At 39.6% G+C, this 24718-nt stretch overlaps 1 long non-coding RNA gene across 1 annotated transcript; it reads right to left on the reverse strand.

Annotated features, from left to right (window-relative positions):
* Positions 1 to 23363: 23363 nt before the first annotated feature.
* Positions 23364 to 24364, reverse strand: LOC141630117 (uncharacterized). The gene is made up of 2 exons (XR_012537437.1): positions 24235 to 24364; positions 23364 to 23644 (listed from the first exon to the last, which is right to left on the reverse strand). It is a non-coding gene; the product is annotated as an uncharacterized LOC141630117 (long non-coding RNA).
* Positions 24365 to 24718: the final 354 nt, after the last annotated feature.

A 24718-nucleotide genomic window follows, 5' to 3' on the forward strand; every position in this document is an offset into this window, starting at 1 on the left:
TCGGTCAAGTGATTTAATGCACTATGACGGTACCAAACAATGTGTAAGGCTTGTATTTACGATCGGTAGGTCGCAAACACGCGTCGGATTGTGACTTAGGAAATCGAGTCGAGAATTTTAAGGGAGAAAAAAGGGGGCGGACACTCGCGTAAGTTCTCAAATGGGGGCATTTGAGGGGTATTTATAGGAGAATGAGTGGCTGTGTGTGTTTTGAGCGACGTGGCCACCTGGGCTACTCAAAGAGGCGCGAGCCACGGCGGGTCTTCCAGGTGTCTTGTCACTATCACACGAGGAAATCATCATTTGTTCTATCCTAGGATTTGGATGAACATGTTTGGTACTTGACTATGTAAGATTCCGGGAAATCTTAATATAGAAGCATTTGAATGGTTTTGTTTTTTGTGTTTGACTCGGTTTGACTCGTTGTTGGAGTCGGGATTTGAATTTTTGAGTCAGTTTTTGGTCCGGTGTCGGTTTTGACTCTAGTTAGTGTCATTGCGACCCCGTCGTCATGTATTAAACACTCCAGGTACTTTTGAAAAGTTTTGAAATGTTTTATTTTCGAAATCGTTTTAAGTTTTCCGACGTAAAGTTGTACACGAACTGTCGATCAAACGCCACGATTCCAAAGTATGTTATAGTCCGATAATCATCGGGTGTTTGTTGGAGTTTCAGCAGATACTGGGTATCTACACATTTTTTAATTCAGGCTCAGAAACCAGTAGCCTATTTCAGTGAGAAGCTAAATGGAGCTAAACTGAAATACTCTACCTATGATAAAGAGTTTTATGCTATCATCAGAGCCCTAATGCACTGGAATCATTACCTGAAGCTTAAACCATTTGTGTTGCATTCAGACCATGAGGCACTAAAATATATCAATGGTCAACACAAATTGAGTGACAGGCATGCTAAGTGGGTGGAGTTCTTACAGTCATTCACTTTTTCTAGCAAATACAAGGAGGGAAAGCAAAATGTAGTGGCAGATGCTTTGTCAAGGAGGCACTCCTTATTGTCAATCATGGGAAACAAAGTCCTTGGGTTTAAATTTATGAAAGAGATGTACAAGGAAGACCCTGATTTTTCGGAATAGTGAATAACACAAACTTAAGGACAAGGGGTTACAGGGAGCAAGTATCTCTTGCAGGGAGGATTCTTGTTCCAGGGCAACAAGTTGTGTGTGCCTAGAGGATCTTACAAGGATCTGCTGATAAGGGAAGTACAATCAGGAGGCTTAGGAGGTCACTTTAGAGTCCAAAAGACATTGGACATTCTTCGGGATCAGTTCTATTGGCTTAGGATGATGGGAGATGTCCAGATCATTCTCAGGAAGTGTTCAGTCTGTCAGCAGGCCAAAAGCTCTTTCTAGGCTGGTCCTTATACTCCTCTACCAGTGCCTGATAAACCATGGGAAGATGTAAGCATGGAATTTGTTGTGGCCTTACCCAGGACTCAGAGGGGCAAGGATTCTGTGATGGTAGTTGTTGATAGGTTCAGTAAGATGGCTCATTTTGTGGCATGCAAGAAGACTGAGGATGCTGCTAGTGTTGCTGAGCTCTATTTACAGGAAAATGTGAGACTAAATGGGGTACCAAAGACCATAGTGTCTGATAGGGACACCAAATTCATGAGTTATTTCTGGAAAACCCTATGGAGGCTTCTAAAAACAAAGTTGTTGTTCAGTATATCTCACCATCCTCAAACTGATGGCCAAACTGAAGTCACCAACAAGACATTGGGAAGGATACTGAGGTGCATAGTTATAAAGTCGTTAAGGGATTGGGATTTGAAATTGTCACAAGCTGAGTTTGCATTCAACAGGGCACCATCTGCTGCAACTGGTCATAGTCCATTTGAGATAGTCTATGGGGTTAATCCACTCATGCCCTTAGATTTATCCAGTGTTCAAAGCGGGGAGATGAACTTTGATGCTAAGGCCAGAGCTGAACAAATGATAAAACTTCATGAATCAGTCAAGAAGCAGATTGAAAAGGCCAATGAAAGGTACAAGAAGCAGTCTAACGTCCTTCAAAGGAACAAGGAGTTCATGGCAGGTGATCTGGTCTGGATTCATCTAAGGAAAGAAAGGTTCCCAGCCAGGAGAAAGAACAAGTTAATGCCAAGAGCTGATGGCCCATTTGAAATTGTTCAAAAGATTGGATCAAATGCCTACAAGGTGGATTTACCATGTGATTTTGGAGTACATGGTACTTTCAATGTGGGAGATCTCAGTCCTTACTATGATTCAGATGATGAGGAGGCTACAAGCTTGAGGACAAGCCCTGTTCAACCAGGGGAGACTGCAGCACGAGCCAGGGACCAGGCCAACACTGATCAGGCAGCAGGCAAAAATCCCAATCACACTATCCTGTCAACAACCCCTGCCAGGCCTACTTTGGGAGGTCTCAAGTATCAGTACAAGCTCAAACACCAGCTGCCACCTTGGCCAGCTCAAACATTGACCAACTAAGATAAAAAAAAGTCCTAAGGAGCCAGGCCTAATTCACCCTGCAATCAAGAGAAAATCAAACTGAAAACCAAGCTGCTGAAAGGGACATAAAGCATAAAGCAAATTGCCATTTATGGCTAAACAAAGAAGGAGCTGTTGCTTGGAAGCTTTTGCTTGTCTCTCCATAATTCAGATACCACCTAAGAGCCAAAGTCAAGGCCTCTACTGCACCCATTCGTCTTTATACTCCCAGCCAAAGCAACACAGCAGCTTAGGAAGCAGCATGTCACTATCAGTGCAGGATTTCTGTTGTTTTATTGCAGTTTCCTTTAAATCATTTTGTCATCATTGTAAAATATTTCCAGTACTTTATTTATGTCCTAAGAACGAATCCTGGCCCTTGGATGAGATTTCTAGCTTAAAGTTTGTAACAAAATTCCAAGAGGAAGGCCTATATAAGGACCTCTCCTCCAACTGCATTGAGGCGGCTTTTGATGAATATTAAACCTGAGTTTTCTCTCAAAAAAAATTTTGTTAGATTGCTTCCCTGTGAGTATTCTGTGGGATTTGAGTTGATAATTATATCCCTGCGTCCTTGATCAGTCTCAAACATCAGTCCTGTGTCAAGTTGTCTGGTTTTCTTCTGTCAGGCAGTCCCAATTAATTTATCAAATATATTTGAAATCCTTCAAAATCCCTGAAATTTTGGTCAGAGTTAGTTTATTCATTTAACTAGCTTGTCACCAAATTTCATGATTTTAGCAGGCCATTTGGTATTTTAAACCAAATTCTGAAAGTCCATAGCACCCTGAGAATATCAAATCAGTCAGGCTAAGTTAAAGTCTCAGTCTTTGTGTTAGGCCTGGGGTTTGACACTGCAACGACCTTATCGAGGGCGTACGAGAGTCATTATAGAGATAGGATGCTAAAGAGGGACGAATCCTTATCTTTAGTACCTATGTCAAACACCGCTTTTTGCCTTGGTTGAGCTAGGTATAAAGTGGATTCGAACGGGTTCCAAGCATCCCACAAATGCTTGGTGGCGACTCTGAACATCTCTTGCATCGTTTCGAGACCCTTGTCGAGACGAAACCGACCGATCTAAACGATCCGGTCGAAAGCATCTTTACGCCGCCGAGCGTGGCTTTAAAAAGACCGTTATACGTCCACAGATTGGCGACTCTGCTGGGGATAACTAGGACACTTGTGTCTTTGTGATCCCTATATGGTGAGACTCGAACGAGGTCTTCGTTGAAATGCATTAATTGATATTACAGTCATAGTCGGGTTCCTTGTACGGGCCCACAACCTAACCCTTTTCGACCAATTGGGTCGTCTCGTCTCCGTGAGTTTTCTCATCCCCGCGTTTCGAATCCCGATTGCGTCAAGCATAGCGTTAACGTTACACATTTCTGTTTCGTCAAATATCTTTCATCACCTTCGAGCACGAGGCTAGGGCACCCTCCTTACACATTTTGTTTGGATTGGTATCCCTCTCAAAAATTGGGATTTGATTGCTTGGTGTGTAACCCACCTTTTAAGCCAAAACCCGTGTCAGCATTATACATAATATAATGAAACTGCGAGTGCTTATGTGTTATGTGATCATAAGTTCATCTGTGTCATTTCAAAAACACCCTTTTGCGCCGTTATAATGGCCATTTCAAACCTCAGTCTTTCGCTGACCGTTGCATTTCAAACAACACGCCTTTCTAGGCTGTCGTAATGACGATTTTCAAACCCGGTTTCCTACATCCATTTCAAACACGCCTTTCTAGGTCGGCATAATGACGATTTTCAAACCCGGGTTTTTACAACCATTTCAAACACGCCTTTCTAGGCCGTCGTAATGACGATTTTCAAACCCGATTTTTCAACCATTTCAAAACACCTTTTTATGCCGTCATAATTGCCGCGTCAAGACACGGATTTTAACCCGTCTCGCGCCGACAATGGCTCTTTCAAAACCCGAGAAAGGCACACACCTCTTTTTCGAGACATTTTCAAAATCCCAAGGACCATACACGGTCCCCGAGACCTTGTCAAACATTTCAAAACTCGATCTTCAAAACATATAATTTTGAATTTCAAAAACCGTCTCTGGAAACAGTACATTGTTTTCGACCCGACTCAAACTCAAACCGTCTTTTGAAAACAAACTTAATACAACTCTTCAACTGACCGATTTTCGGAGATCGCTATTCTTCGAAAGCCGTCCATAAAGCGACAAACGAATCTTTTTGAAAATCTCTATTTTCGAAAACTTTAGTCCACCATTCCAATTCCGCCTTTTGTCTATCGAGTCGAAGCAAGCGTACTTATGGGTCTTTACTTATGAGTCGTCTCACCATAAGACTCGTCCAACGGCGTCGCGCCACTATATTGGATGTGAGTTAAGGTCTGGTCAACACCGTCACATTATAAATCGAGTCAGCACCTAGGTACCACACACGGAATACCTCGTCTTGTTGAGTGTAATCTCTTTTCCGTCCTTTGCGTTATCTGCGTTTAGTCTTTGAACCGTGTCGGATTGATATGTAATGTGAGCCATTTTTTTTGCCTCGGAACCATGGACCCGTCTTCAACTTCGTCCAACAACAATAATGAAAAAAGAGATGTTACAACTGCCCAGTTAGCCAGCCTGCTCACTGCTCTCAAAGTCACCCTGGACCGTGTCGAAACCTATATCGACACCCTGGAAAACAAGGAAATTGTAGAACACAACATTTCGCCTTTGACTGAAATTGAGAAAAGGCTCAAACTCTTGGAAGAACAACTCCTAGCCCGGGGTAACAAAATCCACCTAAAAAACAATCGAAGATTCGAACCCGTTGGGGATCAACTACCCGACAAGTTTACCTTGACTGATGTACCCAAATTCAAGGGAGTGGAAGACCACTCAATCACATTCGAGCCTTCAAAGACTACATGGCCATAAAGGGGGTCAAACAGGAACTCTTAACCCGGATCTTTCCATCATCCATGGAGCCGATCCCTCGCCAATGGTACTACTCCCTCGACCCGAAGAACCTTACTACCTGGGACGAGGTCGCGGTTGAATTTGCCAAACAATATGCCGACAATGTCGAAATTCAAGCTAACACCTGTACTCTTGAGGTCCTGACTCAGAATGATAAGGAAGGATTCACGGAATTCCTAACCCGTTGGAGGAGGGTAAGCACTCAATTGGTTAGTAAGCCGAGTTAATCAACTTTGGTAGAGAAATTTGTCAACAATCTCCGCCCGGTGTATGCCAACTTGCTGAGATACCAAAACATCAAGATATTCTAGGATCTACAAATCCTTGGAACCCGCATCGAAGACGACCTCCGCAAGGGTGTCCTAGCCAAAACTACCAGTAGAGCCTATCAGGGATCTACATCAACCGGATCCCGCCCCTATGGCCAAATAAAAAAAATCGATGAGGTCAACCTCCTCGAGCTAACCGCGAAAAGAGTTGAGCGCCCTCAAAGAGTATTCACCGACCTAGGGTCAACTTATGCAAGCGCCCTAAAAAGGCTTATGGACCAAGGGAAACTACAACCGATTGGACCCACTCCGGATCCATCCGAGGCTAAGAAGACCCGTTTTTGGAATCCCAATGCCTACTGTCAATACCACTAAGGGAAAGGTCATGACACAGAAGCCTGCTTCAAGCTCAAACACATCATTCAAGACATGATCGAGAAAGCGGAATTACCTTTGCCTCCACTAACAAAACCAAACAACAAGAGAAACCTTTTGGGAATCCATACGATCTCCGATGACGAGCCAACCTTGGATTGCTCACACCTCATCTTACCAATTGATGAAGAGGTGAATGCCGTGGAGAAGGATGCCTCGGACGAGGTATTCGTTTTCAGCGCCGCAACCATGCTCGCCCTGTTCCAACAAGTTGAGGAGGCTATAGCCAGTCTGTCATAAAGGATTACTCGGCTTGACGACGCTTACCACCGATTGATTTTCAATCCTCCAACACCGCACCCGAGGGAGGGTCTTCTAAACACCCAAAACTACCCTCACTAGGAAGGATTGCTCTCGTGACCATTCTGGCACGCACCCTACCAAAATTACCCCCACAATAATCAACCTCATAAAAATTACCCCCACAAAAACTTCCCTCACAAAAACTACCCACCAAGGAATACCCTCCAAGATACCCTTGAGATCCCAAAGTCAATGGTATCTAGAGAGAGGACGCGGAGGATATCTATATAGGTCCGGGAAAGGGGAAACAAGGAAAAGAGATCGGTCATCTTACCCAGTACGGACACCCCTATCAAAACCCAAACAATTCAACGGTCGTTCCAACGATGAATGACCAGGTCGTCCCAAACATGGACACTCAACCAAAGGTTCCCGAAAATTCGATCCTCAAACAGCTGTAAAAAGCAAAGGCCGAAATTTCAATTTGGCAACTTATTCCTACATCCTTCGAACATCGGCAAGCTCTACTACAAGCCTTGGGAAAGTTGATAGTTCCCTCTACCTCCTCTCCTGAAGAAGTGGTAGCACACATGACAAGGGATGTCCCCGACTTGAACAACCCGATCATCTTTTCTGATGAAGATATCCCTCCATTCGGAGCGAACCATAACCTAGCGATATACATCATTGTAAAATACCTCAAAAAGAATGTGCCTATGGTTCTAGTGGATGACGGATCTGCGGTTAATGGCATTCCCCTCAAGACGGCTCATAAGCTGGGCATCAAAGAAACTGATTTGGTCCCAACTAATCAAGGAGTACGCGCCTATGACGGCACTCGTCGTAAGGTTGCGGGGCTTACCACCCTAACCATTGCAATTGGACCCATGGAAAGACAAACCAATTTTCAGGTAGTCGACATTGACGCCTACTTCAATATTCTTCTGGGATGCCCTTGGATTCACACCGTCAAGGCCGTTACCTCAACCTTTCATCAGAAAATCAGGGTCCCTTTTAACGGGAAGACAAACACGATTCCCGCTTCCCTTATCAAGGCTATCATGAAAAAGGGAATAGCCTCCCAAGCCATAGAGGAGGACGACAGCGAAATGTGGGGATTCCAAGCTGTGAATGCCCTCACCTGGGAATCAGCACCTTTCGATTGTGACCCGTTCTCAAACCTCACAGTCAACCGCATTCTGATGCGCCAGGGTTATTTCCCGAGTCTACCCCTCAATCCGCTGAAGAGCACCTTGCCTCCCTTGAAACAAGCTAAGGTCCCTAACATCCCCTTCGGGCTAGGCTATGAACCTACCGACGAAGACAACCAGGAAATGAACTGTTGGAGCTTGTGTCCTCCACAAATTAGTGTGATAACATTTGTAAATCTCTTACAGGTTCACAAGGGTATACTTCGTATATTTAATCAGTTGATTAACGTTTACCTAATAACGGTTGGCTTGCTTGAAAGTTTGACGTTATTATCATACAGATGGCGGTGATCAACTGGTCCCTAAAGGTCACACCAATAGGATGTGTTTGAGAAATGTGGTTATAGAAATATAATCACATTGATGCCCAATATGACTAAATAGTTAGTCAATGTGTTGATGAGATAATTATTTAATGAAAATTAAATAATATTAGTTGAGACAATTAATCATCAATTCGTAAATTAAATATAATAAGTTATATTTAATTAAATGTATGTAATGTTAGCTTGGACGAATTAATCTGTTAATTCGTAATTAAATATAATCAGTTATATTTAATATCAACAAGATGAATGTGTCATAGTGGTAATAGTGAGGGTGCACATACCAAGTGGTCTTGGGTTCGATCCTCACTAGATGACAATTCAACACATTTTATATATTTTTGGAAAAACCAAAAATAAGGAGATTATACTCTCCTTATTTCAGTCAAATTAGGAAAGATTTATCTTTCCTAATTGACTCCCATATTTTGGTCAGTATAAGAAAGAAAGGGAGATGATTATTCTACCCTAATTCTTTTTCTTGACCTAGCCTCCTCTCTCATCAGAAAAAACACAAAACAACTAAATTTTACAGAAAATTTTAGATCGATTCTAGCACAATCAATAGGGCATATCTCATATCGTCTTGGGTGCAACTGATAGGTGAATATCAATTTTGATATTGTTCTTAGGCCGTTTTGCTAGGACCGAAGGTTATTTCTGAATCCTTTATTTTGTTTATGTATTTTTATTTTATGACTATTGATCATCACTGTTAAATTCGTTATAATCCTTCATAATTAAGGGAAGTATACAGATTATTTCCCACAAGTGGTATCAGAGCTAGGCCACGGATTTTAATTTTGATGATTATCGTAAAATTGTATGTAAACAATGAGGAATTTCGAAAAAAAGAAAAAAAAAAATTGTTTCGGCTAAAACTTTTTGCCGTGAGGTAAAATTTTTACCGTCTGTTTTTCTCGTTTGTTTTTTCCTCTTATTGTTGATGATTTTTTTCCATTTGATTCATACAAATTATTGTTTTAATCAGTTAAGATGATAATAAAATGAATTTGTAGATATCTTGATTTAATTCGGATTAAATTAAATTGTTAATGGAATAATCATGTCGATGATACAAGAACTTGTTTTTGCTATATAGTTTTAGCATATAAGATTAATCATGTTCATTAATTCATTTGCTAAATCATGTTCTATATGGCAACTGTAAACATTTTCTTCATCGGGTTTGTTTTAGGGCAATTCTTGCCGCACGTTTTTTTTGTGACGGCTGTTTTATTTTTTTTTTTTGCCGTTGAGTTTTTTTTTGGTTCGGTTACTTTTCACCGTGAACAATGTTCATAAAAAAAAAAAAAAAAAAAAAAAAACTGTTTTTGGGGTTGTTTTTTTTTTTGGAATGCCGAATCTAGAAAAATAAGGGGAAGGTTGTAACACCCGCGAATTTTCCATTTTGACAATTATAATTTAATTAACCGTTCTATTGTCTTATTTATATTTTAAATTATTTAATTTAATTAATTTCATTATTAAACATGATTTTTATAAATATTATATTTTTAAAGCTTATCTTATACAAAAAATAAATATTTGGTCGGATAATAATAATAATAATAATGATATTTCCCGTCTTGAGTTGTAATGGGCTTGAGACGTAATTTCCAGTAGAGACTGACTCAATTTGAGTTGTTAGGCTTTTTATAACTTATGGGCCTTTTCTCCTTCTCTTTTCTTTTCATAAAACCCTCACCTAACACCTCACAACTTCATCTCCCTCATTCTAATTTCTGAAATTTCCCCCAACAACCTCTCCACCATTGTTAACCCTTTTGCTCTCAACCCTAAAATCACCATAACTTGCTCAATTCTTATCCAAACTAAGTGATTTTCGCGCCTATCTCCTCCTCTCATCGCCCTCCTTCTTTCTAGGTAAGAAAAGAACTACCTTTCCTCCTTTAATAGGGCTGTCGAGCCATCCTCTTCATGGTACCCTTTTTCTAGTTTCGATTTTTAGTCTTATTTTGTGTTTTCTTATGTTTAGGAAAAGTTTTAGTTGACCCGGAAGTGGATTCTTGAAAGGTAGACGAGTCTTTTGTGGATTTAAGTGCAAAAAGGTAACGGTGATGGGTTACTCGACTTTTATGTTAAAATTGTGTGGTTTTTGTAGTTATAATCTCACATGAATGTTAAAAGTTGTATCTTTCATGATTGGTGCTAATTTGGATGTTGAATATCATGCTTGTTTGCAATTCTCACATGTTTGGATGAAATTCTCATGCTACATCTCTTGAATCCGAAATTACCCATTCACATGCTCAAATATGTTGTTTTTCCGAGTTAGAATCATGATAGGATACGTAAACAATTGATGGGAAACGATTTTTGTTGGTTTCAAATGGTTTAGAAGTGTTTTGCATTGAATCCGCGTGTTTGTAGTCCCAGTAGGGTGATGGCGGCAATGGTCTCTTGACCGGGCTGGGAGATCCTGTAAGTTTTGAACACATTTTAGAAAGCTCGTAGTCCCAGTAGGGTGATCCGTGGCCGGTCTCTTGACCATTTGACTGGGAGTACACCGAGGATTTTAGGTGATTTTGAGTTTTGGGCGTATTCCCAGTAGGGTGACCGTGGGGTGGGTGACCTACGGGAGTACATTGAAGGTTTTATGTGTTTTTGGAAAATTGGTCGTATTCCCAGTAGGGTGACCGGCATGATGGGTGGTGACCTGGGAGTACATTGAAGGTTTTATGTGTTTTTGGAAATTTGGTCGTAGTCCCAGGTGATCCATGGCGGCGGTCTCTTGGCCGGGAGTGCACTTGTAAGTTTTATTTAAATTTTGATTTTGGCTTGTTGTCCCGGCCAGTGGTGGACGCCGTGCCTGGTCTCTCGACCGGCTGGGAGTCCCCTGTGAGCTTCTTTTCACTTGTAACCTCTAATGATCAATGGTTTATGCATGTACCTTCTCCCTTATTGGTATTTGGTTAATATAAGACTTATTGATGTTATGTTCATGCAAACTATTGTTACTCGTACTTGTGATCGGAGTGTGACGTTTTACATTGTGCGACTACTCGACATTCCTTATTTATTTGCCCTCGGACATTGGGTCACGATTAGGTGCCATTGTTTCCGAGTTGGGCTATCTTCCTTCCGCCTCTTCGGACCTTGGGGTACGGCTAGGTACCATTGTTCCGATTGGGGTTACTCGACCTTGGGGCACGGCTAGGTGTCATGGATCGAGTTTTGGATACGATTTGGGATTGTATGTCGAATCGGGTGTCGTCCATCCCGAGAGTCTGGCCAGATTTAGACTAGGACCGTATTATGATCGTCGTCCTACCAGGAGGTTGGAGTCTAGGGGTTTGTCTTGTTTTGAGTCAAAGCCTTTGTAAATGTCTTACTTGTTACGGTCATTGGTGTGTTCTTATATACGAGAGTGCACGTCTTCTATGATTGTTGTGAGTGTCTTGGTCCTATCGGATACTAGTGGTGAGATGTAAGCCCCTAGTTGCGATATGATCGCCGGGATTGATGTTCCCATCCGTTCTTATGGTGAGATGTAAGCCATAAGTATGAATGTGACATTAGTAGCCACGTCCCGTGCTATGGTTGTTAAGAGGTTTTCAAAGTAATGGCTATTGGTTTCTATCCATGTATTTTCTATTAAATTGATCCGTTGTTTACCTTCTTCATATGATTCGATGTCTAATCTCATATCCATGTTTTGGTTACCTTGAATGCATGTTTAATATAATGCAATATGCCTATCTCATTATGATGATCGTTTATATTCCCTTGTTCATATTATTCAAGTATGATGCATGATCAATATGTTAATTAAGTTCTTGCTTATGTGCATTTTGACATATGGTGGGTTTGGGAGAACCCCGAGTTACTCCCCACTGACTGTGGCGTTCATGTTTACATGAATGACAGGTTTGTGATGCAGATTATGGGGAAGACGTGTGAGCTAGCGAGAACGTTGACCCTTGGACCTTAGTTATAGGTTGCTTAGACTCACCTATCGTTAGACTTGTGTTTATTCGTGGGATATCTTTTCCCCATCGCACTTGTTTTAAATTGTAAAACTTAATTATCTTTCTTTTCATTTTTGTTTGATCGCTTATGGTGGATTTCGCACTTTAAGCTTTTAAAAAGGTTTTAAAAATCTCGTATTTTCCGCTTTAATTTTGATGCCCTATCGAGGGGTGTCACGCTTGGTATCGAGCATGTGTTGCTCCCGACGCACACACGTGTACCCCGAATTTAAATTGAACTTGACCCCAAATAATGAACGAGAGATGGGTAGAACTAAGGACCTAAGTTGGTAGTCTCTTTGTGCATGCTATTTGTTAGGTGCTAACATGGTTGACTTTTTTGGAGTCTTGAGAAGATGGTACGACCAACCAAGGTGGAGAATACTATCATGGAAGCTCTTACTCTAATTCTTCGGAATCAACGGAATGCTAATGCTCAAGTTAATCCTCGCCCTAACCGCCGTGGCAAGAGGCCATCTGTGCCCTCATCTTCGTCATCTTCTAGCAAGAAGAGGTTGGTGCCGAGAGTCCAAGGACAAAGAGTACAAGACCATGGAGGACAAGAGCCGAGAGTGCAAGAGCCTAAAGGACAAGTGCCTACATCTACTAACAAAGCTTAAGAAGAACCGCAAGTGCTTCAAGTGTGGGCAAGCTTATCACCCCGGGATTGGATGCTATGATATGCCCTTGAAGTGTTACCATTGCAAGGAGCCCGGACACCTCTTCAAGAATTGCCCCGAGAAGAAGACTACCCCTCCTCCTCTCCCTCATGCTCCGGATGCCGAGCCAAGAAGAGTCATTCTTGTCGAGAATCAAGTCGGAGCCGTTGTTCCTCCCGACACCGCTATGGGTGTGTTTTCTATCCTCGATCCACCTTTCCTTAATTTTATCCCGTGATGCTCATCCTTCCTTTCTAAACTCTCTTTTGCCTTACCTTGGAAGCTAGTTTGGTACCCACCCGACATATCCCTTGTTTTTGTTTCTCCTTCCATAACATCTTGCTTATGAATCTCTTTCTCTTGAAGGATTTCTTTACCGTCTTGAAGATACCTCCCTCTCTTCGAGCACCTTGTCATATTCCCTTATCTTTGTGCTTCTATGCCTCTCGCAACTCTTATTCCATATCTTAGGAGTTGTCTTTATACCTTTTCTCCTTATAATGCCCCTCATGTACCCCTTCATCTTTGCCTTATGGAATGTTAACTTTGGCCGAATAATTTACCCTTTGTGGAATTTGTTTGTGTTTAACCCTAGTTTTGAGAGGTCAGGATGTTAGAAAGACTTAGGTAATGTGATGATAAATACTTAGTGATTCTTATACCTAGTTCCTTGACCAAGAAAGTATAATTGATTGGTGGATTCTTCGTGTCAGAAATAAGTTGCCTATGTGATTAAAATTATAGAACTTGGCTTTGTTGTTTATGTTTGGGATTTGAAAGCTTAGTAGGGTGAGTGTCGTCACCTTAGGAGTAAACATGAGATAAGTTTAGGATATGAATTTGGAAGAAAACCCATTTTTGATGTTAATGATCCCGTATAGAATGGTGATGTGATTTGATATTAGTTGTCCCTTGAGGATTTTGTTGAGAAGTCTTTGTTAAATCGTTCTTTGGTTTTTAAAACATTGAGGTTGTGACGAATACTTGAGATAAAGAGATGTTGTTATGCTTGAGTGGTAGATTTACCTTAGGGAAACCCTAATATGTGATAGGATAGGTGAACGAGGGATCTAACCGATTTTTCAACCCTTAAGCGAGCGTTTATTTTTACCTTGATCAGTCATAGAGGTGTAATCCTTTAAGTGAGACTTGCATATAAGGAATGAGATGAATTGCCTTGACCCTCGTTTTGGAATTTGGTCGTTTTGTTATGAAGGCACAATATCCTAATAGGTGTGACCTTGTTAGAGAGAACCTTAAGTCTTAGAAAGTGTGTGGTTTAAGCCCTAAGATCCTCCTCGTACCTTTAATCATCTTCCTTCCCTTCGTTCATACTAGATTGGATTTATTTCTTAAGTATAAAAGTTTACTTGTCGTTTCCTTGCCTTGAATACCTCTCTAATTCTAATGTCTCTTACTGGTGTTAACTAGTTACCTTTATTGTTGACTCCTTTAATCTCACACCTCGTCATGTTCCTGTATCCCCTTGAAATTTTCCTATCATTTCTTGACCTAGTTATTACTCTTTGTCTCTTTAGTGGAGTGATGGCATTGTTGGCTATGTTGTAGAGTGAGTGAGATGCTCTTTGAGGATTCTTTGTGAACCTTTATTTCGTCAAAATTGGATAAGTGGAACTTGAGTTGAGTTGGGTAGGTAAAATTGTGTGACAAACCTATTTACTTTTGGTTGGTGGTCTTTATGATTTGGGGAATGCGATCATCTATGCTTGTGAACTCGGGTGTGAATAAGATTTTGGTTTGGAGTGTTAGAAAGTATGAAGACCTTAAGATTTTGACCTTTTGATTGAGGATTTTACAATAGTGAGAACTCCTAGTAGTCGATAGTTGGTTAGGTGTGTAATCGTTTTAGTAGTTTTGATCTTTCGTGGAAATCGTTTATAGATGATTTATATTTGAGAGTTATGGAATCACAATTGTAGTGGAGTTACTTGACCCACGGGGTAGCATAAGAGTAAAGTGTGGGTATTTTGAGGAAATGCTTGGGAGTTATGTGGTTATGAGTTTTGTGGTTAGGAAGTTTTCGGAACCGTTCGGGATGACTTTGTTGTTCGAGATTTAAGTATATAGTGTTTCCTTGTTGCCTAATTTTCCCGTCCTCTTTGACCATAAGTGTTTCCGTTCATACCTCTCTTCCTCGTTTATGCTTGCTCCTCCTTTAGAATTTGATGTTAACCTATGAAATTCAATCCTTGATATCCTTGTAGATTTGATTTCAACTCTTCTCCTAGGAAGTTCATCATAGCTCTTTTGTTAGTCAAGTTTGAACCCTCTTAGCGTACTTTGTTTTCATGATGTCAAAGTTTTCTTCATTTCGTACTATTTCTAAACATTTCAAGCTACCACTTTTGATCCATTGTTAAAAGTTTATGTTACTTTTACAAAACCCTCCCTATTTTTAAAGGTTTGAAAATGAGAATTTGATTTAGTTATCCTTTTGTTATATGAGTATAACTCCTTTTTATTGATTTTTAATTGCTAAACCCGAGTTACTTTTAACTTTGCTCAATTTCTAACTAGCTTTGATCTACTTATGATTTCGTTGTCAAAAGTTTAATATTATATTTTCAGGAATTTGACTTCCTTTTGAATTTAGAAATGAAACCTCTACTTCTATTTTGATCTTTGCAAAAAAAATTTGAGTGAATTGCCTTCTCTTTTGATTTTGACGTTGATCGGACGTTAGAACTCGTTATTTGAAACGTTTAATAACTTGTTCTGCGCTTGTCGGCGAATGATTTTTGTTTTAAATTTGTCTTAGACTTGGAAAGTTAGCGTTCTTGTGTGCACGACAAGAGCAATTTCGTTCCATGAATGAGACTTATACTTTTGAAAATTCTTTATTAATGTTTTTGAAAGTATTTTGATTTTCGATTTATACAAATGATTTGCTTTTGACCATATCTTCGATTTGGAATGTGATGTTCTTGAATGCGCAACGAGAGCATTTTCGTTCCTTTGATGAGAATTTGGTTATGTCGGAAAAATTTTATTTGGGATTTTTGAAAGGATTTCGATTCTTACGATAAGTAACCTTTTAATGTTTTGTTTACCGATTTCAAATTTCGATTTTATTTTTATATTACTTTTCCTTTCTATTTTCAAGTTTCGAGGACGAAACTTTTTAAAAGATGGGGTGATTGTAACACCCGCGAATTTTCCATTTTGACAATTATAATTTAATTAACCGTTCTATTGTCTTATTTATATTTTAAATTATTTAATTTAATTAATTTCATTATTAAACATGATTTTTATAAATATTATATTTTTAAAGCTTATCTTATACAAAAAATAAATATTTGGTCGGATAATAATAATAATAATAATGATATTTCCCGTCTTGAGTTGTAATGGGCTTGAGACGTAATTTCCGATGAGACCGACTCAATTTGAGTTGTTAGGCTTTTTATAACTTATGGGCCTTTTCTCCTTCTCTTTTCTTTTCATAAAACCCTCACCTAACACCTCACAACTTCATCTCCCTCATTCTAATTTCTGAAATTTCCCCCAACAACCTCTCCACCATTGTTAACCCTTTTGCTCTCAACCCTAAAATCACCATAACTTGCTCAATTCTTATCCAAACTAAGTGATTTTCGCGCCTATCTCCTCCTCTCATCGCCCTCCTTCTTTCTAGGTAAGAAAAGAACTACCTTTCCTCCTTTAATAGGGCTGTCGAGCCATCCTCTTCATGGTACCCTTTTTCTAGTTTCGATTTTTAGTCTTATTTTGTGTTTTCTTATGTTTAGGAAAAGTTTTAGTTGACCCTAAGTGGATTCTTGAAAGGTAGACGAGTCTTTTGTGGATTTAAGTGCAAAAAGGTAACGGTGATGGGTTACTCGACTTTTATGTTAAAATTGTGTGGTTTTTGTAGTTATAATCTCACATGAATGTTAAAAGTTGTATCTTTCATGATTGGTGCTAATTTGGATGTTGAATATCATGCTTGTTTGCAATTCTCACATGTTTGGATGAAATTCTCATGCTACATCTCTTGAATCCGAAATTACCCATTCACATGCTCAAATATGTTGTTTTTCCGAGTTAGAATCATGATAGGATACGTAAACAATTGATGGGAAACGATTTTTGTTGGTTTCAAATGGTTTAGAAGTGTTTTGCATTGAATCCGCGTGTTTGTAGTCCCAGTAGGGTGATGGCGTGCAGTCTCTTGACCGGTGGGAGATCCTGTAAGTTTTGAACACATTTTAGAAAGCTCGTAGTCCCAGTAGGGTGACGGCGGCCGGTCTCTTGACCACCGGGGGAGTACACCGAGGATTTTAGGTGATTTTGAGTTTTGGGCGTATTCCCAGTAGGGTGGACCGGCAATGGGTGACCTACTGGGAGTACATTGAAGGTTTTATGTGTTTTTGGAAAATTGGTCGTATTCCCAGTAGGGTGACCGACGGCAATGGTGACCGGTGGGAGTACATTGAAGGTTTTATGTGTTTTTGGAAATTTGGTCAGTAGTCCCAGTAGGGTGATGTGCGGGGTCTCTTGGCCATGGGAGTGCACTGTAAGTTTTATTTAAATTTTGATTTTGGCTTGTTGTCCCAGCCGGTGGACCGGCAGCCGGTCTACTGACCGGCTGGGAGTCCCCTGTGAGCTTCTTTTCACTTGTAACCTCTAATGATCAATGGTTTATGCATGTACCTTCTCCCTTATTGGTATTTGGTTAATATAAGACTTATTGATGTTATGTTCATGCAAACTATTGTTACTCGTACTTGTGATCGGAGTGTGACGTTTTACATTGTGCGACTACTCGACATTCCTTATTTATTTGCCCTCGGACATTGGGTCACGATTAGGTGCCATTGTTTCCGAGTTGGGCTATCTTCCTTCCGCCTCTTCGGACCTTGGGGTACGGCTAGGTACCATTGTTCCGATTGGGGTTACTCGACCTTGGGGCACGGCTAGGTGTCATGGATCGAGTCTTGGATACGATTTGGGATTGTATGTCGAATCGGGTGTCGTCCATCCCGAGAGTCTGGCCAGATTTAGACTAGGACCGTATTATGATCGTCGTCCTACCAGGAGGTTGGAGTCTAGGGGTTTGTCTTGTTTTGAGTCAAAGCCTTTGTAAATGTCTTACTTGTTACGGTCATTGGTGTGTTCTTATATACGAGAGTGCACGTCTTCTATGATTGTTGTGAGTGTCTTGGTCCTATCGGATACTAGTGGTGAGATGTAAGCCCCTAGTTGCGATATGATCGCCGGGATTGATGTTCCCATCCGTTCTTATGGTGAGATGTAAGCCATAAGTATGAATGTGACATTAGTAGCCACGTCCCGTGCTATGGTTGTTAAGAGGTTTTCAAAGTAATGGCTATTGGTTTCTATCCATGTATTTTCTATTAAATTGATCCGTTGTTTACCTTCTTCATATGATTCGATGTCTAATCTCATATCCATGTTTTGGTTACCTTGAATGCATGTTTAATATAATGCAATATGCCTATCTCATTATGATGATCGTTTATATTCCCTTGTTCATATTATTCAAGTATGATGCATGATCAATATGTTAATTAAGTTCTTGCTTATGTGCATTTTGACATATGGTGGTGGGAGAACCACGAGTTACTCCCCACTGACTGTGGCGTTCATGTTTACATGAATGACAGGTTTGTGATGCAGATTATGGGGAAGACGTGTGAGCTAGCGAGAACGTTGACCCTTGGACCTTAGTTATAGGTTGCTTAGACTCACCTATCGTTAGACTTGTGTTTATTCGTGGGATATCTTTTCCCCATCGCACTTGTTTTAAATTGTAAAACTTAATTATCTTTCTTTTCATTTTTGTTTGATCGCTTATGGTGGATTTCGCACTTTAAGCTTTTAAAAAGGTTTTAAAAATCTCGTATTTTCCGCTTTAATTTTGATGCCCTATCGAGGGGTGTCACAAAGGTTTTGTTTTTGCCTTAATGCCGCATAAATTATTTTTTTTTGGCTGTTTTTTTTATTATTCCAGCCGTGAGATGGGAGTTTATAAAAAAAAAAAACTTTTTTGTTTATGTGGTTCTGCCGAGACCAAACAAGAAAAAAAGGGGCTTTTTTGATTTTGGCTGATTAGATATTGTGAAACGGTTCACAATTTAAAGATATCACATTTTTAAAGCAGTTTAAAATTTTGAGGGATAGAATTCATATTACAAGTTTAATATGGATTAAGAATGAAATTAATGTGATTAATTGCGGAATTGTCACTTAATTTAATTTAAATAGGTGGTTTGGATAAATTAATCAACATAATTAAGGAATTGTGTCATGTATGTTTAATTTTTTTTAGTTGATGCTTTTAATTTTGTTGAATAAATCGAATGAATAAATTTTATTTACGTATTTAATTTTGCAATCGGTTGTAATTTGTAATAGTTAGTGTGGCCTTAGTCAAATTATGTTTTCGTAATGAAGGAAACATGATTTTTTATGTAATTATGAGATCTCGAATCTCTTTTATTTTTCTTTAGTTTTGGGTTTTGAAATTAGAATGTAATAAATAGGTCAATTATGTAATTTTATTTATTGTAATTTCAAAGAAGACTAAAGATGGAGATTGGAGCTCACTCCCGCTACATGGATCAAGATGGAACATATCAAGACAAGCTTCTCGGGTCCAAGGATGGATTCCAAACTTGTATTTATTGTTCATTTTGATGGGATAGGCCACACTAGGACTTTTACTGTTTTTATGTTTTCATTCTTATTGCTTTTCATTCACATGTTAGTTTTATGCATCATATTCCGCCTAAAACAAAACCACCTACTACTAGAATGCATGAAAATTGATTCATATAGGTTGTATGATAGTTTTCATGGACATACAGATGTCATAGTCTTATTGAGCCATCACCTCAGTTTATTCATTCTCGCATGCTAGATATTAGTTCACTTAAAATGAATTAAAATAAAGATGATGGGATCTTCCTCTAAAACGGAAATTGAGATTAGTCTTTATAAGGGCAAACATCTATGAATCCCTTCTTCGTTGGTAGGCCTAATATGACCCCTTCTACGTTGGGTAAGTAGTTGTGTTGACTTAGTTTACCTCAACATCATAGTCCGAAGAGTTTCTCGTGATTATGATGGACTAAAGATAGAATTACAGAAATTTATCGACCAAGAATTCTAACGGTAGAATTAGCTAAAAGGTTAGCTTATCAATTTACAGAGAATTGAGTCTTGGGATCATTTATATAATTTTTGAGGGAGGTCAATTGTATAAATGTTTTTTGAGTCTTCGCGTTATGACAATAGTTCATTAGACTTAAAAATATAAACGATGCACATGCTTATTATTTTTATTCTTCTTCTCGCAGTGTAGAACACGTTTATTTTCATAATACTGTTACAACGAAATGGCTGAAAATAAAGCAATCCCAATGCCTAGTGCCACACTTGATCGCGCGTCCTGGCTTAAAATTTGTATGGACCAGATGAATCAGTCCACACGTCTGAAAAACGACGGGTCCAACTTTGCGGACTGGGAGGCGGCACTACGGAATGCTGCCATTGCTGACGGTAAGCTCAAGTACTTAATTGAGCCAATACCGGTCAACCCAGGCCCCAATGCAAGAGTCAACGAGTCAGTCGCTTATAATGACTTCGTTATGGAAGCAGGTGCGATAAAGAACGTACTCATCTTTGCAATGAAAACCAATTTGCAGAGACGCTTCATTGCCTAAGGTGCAAACAAGATTTTCACCACGCTCACTAACGAGTTCTCAAAGGCACCGAAAATCGTTACATATGAGCATACCTATCGCTTCTTTGATGCGAAACTCCAGAAGAGCCAACTGGTTAGCCCACACATTCTTCACATGATTGAGAATGTCGAGAAGCTGGAGGCAGTGAATTGTATAATCAGTGAGAGCATTGTCATTGACCGAATGCTTCATTCTCTTCACGATGGTTTTGCCCTTTTCAGGGCGAACTATTACATGAATGACTTGAAAAAGAGTCCTCATGAGCTACACTCCCTTCTCGTACAGACCGAGAAGGATATGAAATTGAGTGGGAGCATGAAGCAGGATGTTCTCACGATTTACAACAAGGGTAAGGGTAAGGGCAAGGCTCATGGCGACCTAGCTGTAGGTAAGCCAAAGTTTAAGACGCCAGGAAACGGTAAGAGTGCGCCTGGTGAGACTAGTGGCTCACACGGCAAGGCAAAGAGCAAGGGCGGTGACATAGAGTGCCACCATTGTCACAAGACTGGACATTGGAGGAGAAACTGTCCCATCTACCGTGAGGACATCAAAGCAGGCCGCGTCGTTCCTGTTGGTATGTCATCTTATATTCATATGATTGAGATTAACCATACAAGTTTCGGAACTTGGGTACTTGATACTGGTTGTGGTTCTCATATGTGTAATTATTTGCAGGACCTAAAAAAACATCATGCCTCTCGAAAAGGGTGATGTGGACCTGCGAGTCGGGAATGGAGCACGAGTTGCTGCAGTCTCGAAGGGAACATACCTAATCCAACTCCCTAGTGGTTTTGAGTTATTTTTATAACTGTTACTATGTACCCAGTTTATCTAAGAACAGTATTTCTATTTCCGTACTTTATATAGACGGTTTTGCATTTTCAATAAAGGATAATCGCTGTATCTTCTTTTTATGAAATGATTTATGGCAAAGCAGTTTCCATGAATGGAATTTACATCTTAGATCAAACCACGGAAGTATTACACATGAATAATAAGAAATTAAAGGTTGGTGACAAAGATCAAACCCATCTATGACATTGTCGAATGGGACACATAAATGAGAAACGTGTATAGAAACTCGTCGATAATGGGACCATTCCCGCATTCGAATTTTCTACATATGGCACGTGTGAATCATGTCTCATTGACAAAATGACTCGAATTTCCTTCAAAGGTGTTGGAATGCGCGCTAGTGACCTATTAGGACTCATACATACTGATGTTTGTGGACCTATGTCAATTACCGCTAGAGATGGCTATAGATATTTTATCACTTTCACGGACGATTTGAGTAGATACGGATATGTCTACTTAATGAAGCATAAAAGTGAGTCCTTTGAGAAATTCAAGGAATACCAGAACAGGGTACAAAACCAACTGGGTAGAAAGGTTAAAGCACTCCGTTCAGATCGGGGTGGCGAATATCTTTCAAATGAGTTTGATCAACACCTTAAATACTGTGGAATCGTTCTACAGTTAACTCCACCTGGAACACCTCAATTGAATGGTGTGTCCGAACGGAGAAATCGAACCTTACTTGATATGGTTCGATCCATGATGAGTCACACGGTAGTACCTGATTCATTATGGGGTTATGCTCTTTTGTCAGCTGCTCTTATACTTAACCGAAGTCCGTTTAAAGCTGTCGACAAGACTCCACATGAAATGTGGAAGGGAACGGTCCCTAACTTGTCCATTATTCGGGTTTGGGGCTGTGAGGCTTATGTCAAGTGGAGACACTAGGATAAGCTCGGCCTGCGATCGGTCAAGACATACTTTATAGGTTATCCAAAAGGAACATTTGGTCATTACTTCTATTCGCCTACCGAACATCGAGTTTTTGTTGCGGCTAGTGCGACGTTCTTAGAGAAAGAATTTCTCGAGAACAAGACGAGTAATAGAACCTTCGAGCTGTCGGAGATTCCAGAACCAGCTACCGAGGAATGGATGGAGGAATTTGTTCCTCCAACTGATGATACGGTTAATATTACTGAGGAACCTAGGAGGTCGGGTAGAGTCTCAAACTCCGGACAGATACATTGGTATGGTCGAAGAGAATGACGTTTTACTTCTAGAAAGTAATGAACCCGCAACCTATAAAGGTGCTATGGCCTGTTCCGACTCAAAGCTATGGTTGAAGCCATGCAATCCGAAATGGACTCCATGTATGAGAATAACGTATGGGATCTGGTTGATTTACCTAATAAGGTAAAACCTCTACAGTGCAAATGGCTTTACAAAATAAAGCGTTCTGTAGACGCGCAACCAGATATCTATAAGGCATGACTTATGGCAAAAGGTTTCACTCAAAGTGCACGGATTGCATTATGATGAGATTTTTGCACCTGTAGTCATGCTACGTTCCATTCGGATAATCTTAGAAATTGCCGCATTTCATGACTATGAAATTTGGCAAATGGATGTGAAAACCGCCTTCTTAAACAGTTATTTGGAGGAAGAGTTGTACATGGTGCAACCCGAAGGTTTCATAGATCCTGAGCATCCTAAGATAGTATGTAAGCTTAAGCGTTCCATTTATGGACTTAAGCAAGCTTCTCAGAGTTGGAATCATCGTTTCGACCAAGTGATAAAAGAGTATGGTTTCACTCAATCGGTCGAAGAACCATGCTTATATATCAAGTCGAGTGGGAGCAAGATTATATTCTTGATATTGTATGTCGATGACATACTCTTGATTGGGAATGAAACTCCTCTCCTATCTTCGGTTAAAGAATGGTTGAAGAACCATTTCCAGATGAAAGATCTGGGTGAGGCACACACTACTACAAAAATCATCATAGACATCCGACATTTTCATCAATAGGCATCAGATTTACAACTGATGCACAGTTGACACATGTATATTCTTTTTGCTTATACATCAGTCTTAAGTCTGATGTCTATTCAAAAATAGACATCAGATTTTTAGGAAATCTGATGCCTATATAAGATATAGACATCAGATGTTTCAAAAATCTGATGTCTATTCAAGACCATGGACATCAGATATCCAAAAAAAACCGATGTCTATAATTTTTTTTAATAAAAAAAAAATAAATTACGGTATTGTTGCCCAATATATTAATCGATAATTAACAACAAATGTCTTTATACAATTAACCGATTATTCCAAGTCAATTACCAAACGATCTTTAACCAACCAACCTATCAACAAAATTAATGTTTCATCAGCGACTCCACTTTCAAATTCGTACTTAGTCGCAAGATTATCCTTATTATCTTCTTCATAAATTAATCCAAAACAGCCACTGACGAAATTCATCCTTAGCAACTCGTACTCCATGACCTTCACTTTACCCTTGTCACCTCTTACAATCCATTGATTCCTGTGAAATTAAAACCCAACACTGAACTATGTTAAATCTGAAACTATGACATACACAAATAAGCTAACAGGCTGAGTCGGGCTCACACAAAGGCAAAAATTCAGCGCAGTAATAAGGCGTTTTGGTTAGCGCCTCACTAAGACTAATAACACTGCAACATTACAGCAGTATACATTCATCCGAAGCCAAAAGAGACAAAGGATCATACAATAACTATATAGTAACAATGTCGAAAGTAGTAAAGGTGAAAGATAAGGGAGCGAGTCTCAACTGAGACAGCAACTTTCTCAAAGGATGGGAGAAAATCGCGATTGACAATCTATGTCTAAAGGTTACAATATAAATGGAAGGACGGAGCACTACACAATAAATAATGAGTATACTAGTATAGCATAACCAAAGTGAAAGTTATTATCAGGTATATGACATACATACTATCTGAAATAGAGAATAAAAAAGTGTGCATTCAATAGTTAAATCACAAGTAAGCCATTTCGCAACATAACTATGAGAAGTAGAAAAACTGCAAAAATAATGTTACAATTACTTAGTAAAGCTTATAAGTAAGGGCATATAAAACTTGAAAATACCTTTCTAATTGATACTCGGCATTCATAGCAACTCTGAACTTAAGTCCAGCTCCCTGATCTGCCCCAGCTATCATAAGCCTATCGTCATTTAGCAGTTCATAATCCTCTGGAATATAATTTTGTGTATAGCCATGTCCTGCAGAACAAACTTAGCCATTTAGAATGAAAATAAAAGTGGATCAAAGATTCACTACTACGAAAAAGGGATACAACGGCGCTTTTAAATGGCTATAGAAGCGCTAAAAAGCACCGCAATGGTCTATATTGAGTGAGGATCAAAATAAAGGAAAACTTACGTCAAGTTACTCGAAGTAACTAAGAGCATAATGGTTCAGCTCAGGAATCCACTGAAATTAAATTCTTTAAGGAACTGATGAGCAACAAACAGATATGGAGGGGAAGCAGACATAAAACATATAATGCTATCTAATGAAAGGCTAGCCTTCTAAGAAGACGTGTCTTAAAATTACATACAATAAGATTT

The sequence above is a fragment of the Silene latifolia genome, chromosome 2 (assembly GCF_048544455.1).
Source record: "Silene latifolia isolate original U9 population chromosome 2, ASM4854445v1, whole genome shotgun sequence".
In the NCBI taxonomy this organism is placed as follows: domain Eukaryota; kingdom Viridiplantae; phylum Streptophyta; class Magnoliopsida; order Caryophyllales; family Caryophyllaceae; genus Silene; species Silene latifolia.